At 44.3% G+C, this 6073-nt stretch overlaps 1 pseudogene; it reads right to left on the bottom strand.

Annotated features, from left to right (window-relative positions):
• On the bottom strand, window positions 1–3790 carry LOC148691556 (uncharacterized; annotated as a pseudogene).
• Window positions 3791–6073: the final 2283 nt, after the last annotated feature.

Below are 6073 nucleotides of genomic sequence, written 5' to 3'. Positions count from 1 at the left end.
TTATAGACTTTTCAGCTCATGCAGGTTTCTTGGCTCGGGCATGCTTTGAATGGCCTTGATCTTTGATTGGTCCACTTCAATACCACGATGCTTGACGATGAAGCCGAGGAATTTTCCAGAGGTGACGCGAAACGCACACTTTAACGGGTTCATCTTGAGGTTGTATTTTCGCAGCCTTTCGAACACTATTCGCAGATCCTTCAAGTGGTCTGATCTTTTCTTTATCTTAACCACCACATCATCTACGTAACATTCTACGTTTTTGTGTAGCATGTCATTGAAGATTTTTTGCATTGCCCGTTGATACGTAGCTCCAGCGTTCTTTAGACCAAAAGGCATCACCTTGTAGCAATAGATACCTTTTGGAGTGCGAAAAGCTGTTAGTTCCTCATCTTCGAGGGCCATGCGAATTTGATTGTACCCAGAAGAGCCATCCATGAATGATAATGCCTCATGGCCAGTGGTTGCATCCACCATGATTTCAATGATTGGCAAGGGGAAGTCATCCTTCGGGCAAGCATCATTGAGGTCCCGAAAGTCTACGCAAACACGTATTTGTCCTGATTTTTTAAGGACAATTACGATGTTGGAGATCCACTTGGGGTATTGCACTTCTCAAATAAAGCCTGCTTCGATTAGCTTATCGATCTCGACCTCGATTAGTGGGATAAGCTCAGATCGATAGCGTCATTGAGTTTGCTTTATCGATCGCGTTCCAGGCTTGATCGCAAGATGATGAACAATGATGATAGGGTCCAGGCTGGGCATTTCTTTGTAGGTCCAAGCAAAGACATCTTTGTACTCTAACAATAGCTGATAATACTCTTCTATCTCATCCGTACTTAATAATGCACTTACAAAGATAGGCTTTGGTTCCTCGCTTGTACCTAAGTTAAGTTCCTTGAGATCATCAACCGTGGCTTGCCCCCCATCTTCGAGCTATGGTGGTGCAGCAGTGACATCTTCCTTGGGGATTTCGTCTTCTTTGCCTTCTTGAATCGTGATGTGGAAGACATTTTGGACCTCCTCTTCAGTGCTGTCTTCTCGAGCTTGTTGGCATAAGGATTGTCCGGTGTGGATGATAGTACGCCTTCTTACTTTCAATGGTCCATTTGTGTCAACCTCTAAGATTGCTTGGCGCTTCATCCTTGAAGGAATCAAGCTTCGAACGTCGCCTTTTTTTGCTAACCCATCGAGCTTTTCTTCCTTTGGTGTTGTCTTCCTTTTTCTAAAAGGCTTTTCATTATCTTCAAATCTTTCCGAAGCTGATTATCGCAGAGGAGAGATAGCTGTGTTGCTTTGTTTCTTAGGCTTTAACAACCTTTCAAAGACAGAGCTTTGGGATGTTGGCGCGTTAAGCCTCTTGAAGACAGAGGTTCGGTCTTGACCACCAATGCGATTAAGCACTGAAATTTTGGGGCTTGAACGGCTCATCCTATCGAAGACCGACGTCCGAGAGGCGTGTTTAGGTTCTTCTTGGTCTTGTTCAATGCTCACGCTGACGTATTGAGCGCTAGTATTTTTCGCTTTGTTTGAAATCATCACAGGTGCATTTGGTGTGAAGCCAAGTCCGGCTTTGTTGTTGTCTACTCCGTAACCATGCTCTTTCAACTTCTTTTGAGTTTTGGTGAGGTTACGTTCTTTGTCATTGACAGTGTTTGAAACCTTCTTTCCAGCCGTAGAAGAGGAAGCGAAGTCGTATCCGACCTTCGACATGAGTTTATAGGCGTTTGGGTCGAAACCTTCCTCGGTCCTCTTGGTTGGAAGAAAGCTTGATTCCACCTCCTTTGGTAGAGCTTTTATGAAGCCTTGTGGTAGTCTTGTGACCTTAGCACCCCCTAGCTGTGTCAGAGGCAAAACTGCATTCGTCTTGAGCAACTTCACATTATCCGTGTGCCACTGTGTATCGGTTTTTTTTTTGTTCCAGTTTCGAATGGAGATTAACCATTCTTTCTTCTTGACATCGGGATATACCAGAATATGGGTGTGTTTGGTCCTTTTGAAGGCATCATACTCCCTTTGGTTGTTGTAGGTTTAGCAAACTCGTCATCGTCTTTGCTTGAAGATGGCACGGCTTGCTCTTTTTGCTTTTTAAGCATGGCTTGCCACTCCTGCTTTTTAGGTGCTGCTTTGCCCGTGGACTTGATCTCTTCCGGAAGAGCTTCAGGTACCACGTCTTCGTCCATGTAGAACTTGGCATCTGCAAAGTGTGATTCGGCTTCGGTGAATGGCTTGGTGTCACCTTGGATCACCTTCACTCTTTCTTGGTAAAATTTTAGGCATTGGTGAAGGGTGGACGGTACTACCCCATTTGCATGGATCCAAGGTCTTCCTAGGAGCAAGCTGTAGGAAGTTTTTGCATAAATCACGTGGAATATCGTGCTTGATTTGAGCTCATCAATGGTCATCTCTACTCGGATCATGCCCATCGCCCTTTGTCCTCCTTGGTTAAAACCCTGGATCAGCAGACGGCTTAGGGATAGTTCATTCACCTTAATGCCAATTATGGTCATTGTTGATGTTGGCATGATGTTTATGGCTGACCCACCATCCACAAGCATGCGGTTGACTTTGTGTTCCCTTACGTACCCCGAGACGAAGAGAGGACGGTTGTGAGGCTTTGATCCCAGCAGTAGGTCTTCGTCAGTGAAGTTAATTGCGTCATGGGTGGTACAACATGTGGCTGAAGCTTCGAGCCTTTGTCGTTACTTTCTTGCACTTCATGGTCGCCGGGACTTGCCAAGACTGCTGCTAGTGCTCTTCGCATCTTTTTTGGCAATTGTAGCGCTTCCTCGATGCTAAAGTGTGTTGGCAGACCTTCTTCAGGTGTGAGGATCTTTTCTACCTCAGTGGTGATAGCTTTGCCTTTTGAGGGCTCTTCTATTTCTACTTCAACCATGTGACAAGCGACGGTAGTGCACTGTTGGAAAAAGTCATTCGGGAAGTACTCGTGCAAGGAAATGGGAATGCGTGGCTTCTGCTCCATAGGTTCCCTAGCATATGTTGTCTTATCATCCTTTATGTTTCTTTTAGGCTTCCCATTGTTGCGGCTGTGGTGATTCCTTCTTTGTTCCACCTTTGGCTGTATGACTCGTGGTCTTGGTTTCCTTGTCTTTTTGTAGGTTACCAATGTCCATCCTTCTTCATCATCGGCATGTGCATCTTGGTCGCTTCCCCCCAATGATGGTTATGTAGGAGGTGCCGTGCAGCTTAAGCATTCACGGGAATGGTCAGGTGTCGCTTGGAGAGGCACAAGATCGAACGATCCAAACACAATTATAGTGGTATGTGTTGCGGCCGTGTCCTCAAGGTCGAGCTCGATTTGCCCTTGTTATGCTAGCTTTATGATAAGTTCTTTAAGAACGAAGCACTTGCTAACAGGATGGCTCACAATACGATGGTACTTGCAGTACCTAGGATCGTTTATACGATTCATTTCTTCAGGCCGCTTGCATTCGGGTAGCTCAATCACCTTTTTTTCCAGCAAGTCATCTAACATGGTAGCCATGTCAGAGTCAGGAAAAGGGTACGTTTTCTGTTCCAACTCTTTCAAGGTGCTCTTGTATCTGTCTTGGGTGCGAGAAGGCTCACCTTTCTTTATCTCCTTCGCTTTCTTCTTGGAGGAGATCTTAATGGGCGCTGATGAGGTCTTGATGGGGTTAGTGTTGACGGTGAAAGCTTCCTTAACGGGCTTTTTCCCAGTCTTGTCTACATTTGGGGCGAATACTTTATCCTTCTTGAAGTTAGTAATAGGATCATTTTTCCCGTGATTAGCAATACTCAGCTCCATGTCGTGGGAACGAGTTGCCAACTCTTCGAATGTTCTTGGTTTTATGCCTTGGAGGATGTAATGTAACCCCCAGTGCATGCCTTGAACGCACATCTCAATGGCAGAGGTTTCAGAAAGCAGATCTTTGCAATCCAAACTTAAGGAGCACCATCTATTGATGTAGTCGACGACAGGTTCATCTTTCCACGGTTTTGTACTGGTCAGCTCTAGCATGCTTACAGTACGGCGAGTGCTGTAGAAGCGGTTGAGGAATTCCCTTTCTAGCTGGTCCCAACTGTTGATAGACTCGAGTTCGAGGTTAGTGTACCAGTCAAAAGCGTTACTTTTTAGTGAACGCACGAATTGTTTGACGAGGTAATCCCCCTCTGTCCCAGTATTGTTGCAAGTTTCGATGAAATGGGCGATATGTTGCTTCGGGTTGCCTTTTCCATCGAACTGCATGAATTTTGGGGGCTAATAACCTCTTGGCATCTTCAAAGCATCAATCTTCTTAGAGTAAGGCTTTGAGTACAGTATAGAGTCGTGTGAGCTTCCTTCAACTATGTCTTGATAGTGCTTGCAATCATCTCCTGTAGCTGTTGGATAAAGAGAGATCCTATGAACGCCATTGCATGGTCTAGCTTCAGCTTTTCTTCGACTTTCTCTGCTGGAGGCTCCTCTTCTTCGTCGACTTCTTTCTTTAATAGGCCAACATTTGGGTCGACTTTTACGTCGGGCCACGCATCTAGTTGGTTGACAAGTGCGGCAATCTGCAAGTCCTTCTCTTCCACAGTTCGTGTGAGCTTTGCGATTGCTTCATTCATCTGAGCTAGCTGCTCCTCGATTGAAGTTACTCCAATGGTCATGACTTGCATGGTTGTACTCCCACTCGAATCAACGTCAGAGAGTAGGGACTCTGAGTATTTCCTCGGGCTCTCCCCTCTTGACGCCCTTAGCGAGGCTAGGGTGATCACAGGCTCGTGCCTCATGTGTTCTTGTTCTTTTGACAGAGTTAATGCAGGGGCGGAAGCCGCGGCAAAAAGAGCTCTTGCCTTACTTCGGGTTGTGATGCCTGAAATATCACCACTTGCGGCGATGATGTTCTTGTTCTTCGCTTTGATTGCAGGAACAGCTTGATCTTTTCTCGATGCCATTTGCGTTTTTCGATGATTTGAGGATAGAGATGAGAGGTAGAGATATCCCACCGGGCGTGCCAAATTTGTAAACACAAAAAATTCCTGAAACAAGAAACAAGAATACGTGTACAAAATATATTTTTTGTATTAATGATTTTTGGGGTTACAATCTCTTTGTAATTTGATCCTCCGATTCTATCTTCGAAGGGTGTAGGTTTGTGGATGAGCTATTAATCCAAAGGGCCGTCGGGGCTTGATCTAGGGATGAACAGTTGATGAATGGATCTTCAAGGGGCGTTGGGCTTGATCTTGAAGAATAGGTGTATGGGTTTGTCGAGGTTGTTGATCCAAAGGGCCGTTGGGGCTTGATCTTAGGATGAACGGATGATGAATGATGAACACTTTCTTCAAGGGCCGTCGGGGCTTGATCTTGAGTTGGTGGAAGTTCTTCAAGGGCCGTTGGGGCTTGATCTTAAAGGAGGATTTGACGAAGAACAAAGAGTGCTTTCTTGATCCTTCGGGATTTTCTTGAGAGCTTTAGAGTTTCAAGGCTTCAAGGTTTTGGTGTGATGTAAATTTACAGGCCAAGAGAGTGAATCACCACCATCTATTTTTTTGGTGAAGTTAGTGGAGTTGGTAGGTGAAGTAAATGTATAATGTAGGTGAAATGAATGTGTGATGTAAGTGAAATGAATATGTGATGTAAGTGAAATGAATAAATGTTGTAATTTTAATACATTGGTTAACATTTATTTCACTGAAATTTCGATGTCTACAGTGATGAATAATAATCATCTCGAAAGACTTGTGGTGAGATTCAAAATTGAATAACCAGTCCTATAAGTATTATTGAGGTGGATGGTGGTTAAATTATGAAATATGTGGCAACTGGACCCTTGTGATTACGTGGAATTGATGATAGGCGAGTAGTGAGTCACAATCTAAATAGAATGACATAATAATATAGACGGTGATCACATTGACGGTTGATACAGTATTCAAAAGAAAAGTCATGCGTGGACATAGCACTACTTTTATGTTTAATCATTTGATTGTACTTATTTTCACATATGTTGTATTATGGTCACTCACACGGGCTTCTTAGCTTATTTGGAATGAGGATGCTTCGTTGGATGCGTGGGCAAACGATAAAGGACAAGATTAGGAA

The sequence above is a fragment of the Pyrus communis genome, chromosome 13, assembly GCF_041283825.1.
Source record: "Pyrus communis isolate YQ-2024b chromosome 13, ASM4128382v1, whole genome shotgun sequence".
Taxonomy (NCBI): domain Eukaryota; kingdom Viridiplantae; phylum Streptophyta; class Magnoliopsida; order Rosales; family Rosaceae; genus Pyrus; species Pyrus communis.
Note: the sequence above shows the minus strand (reverse complement) of the source record. Positions and strands in the feature narration are given on the sequence as shown.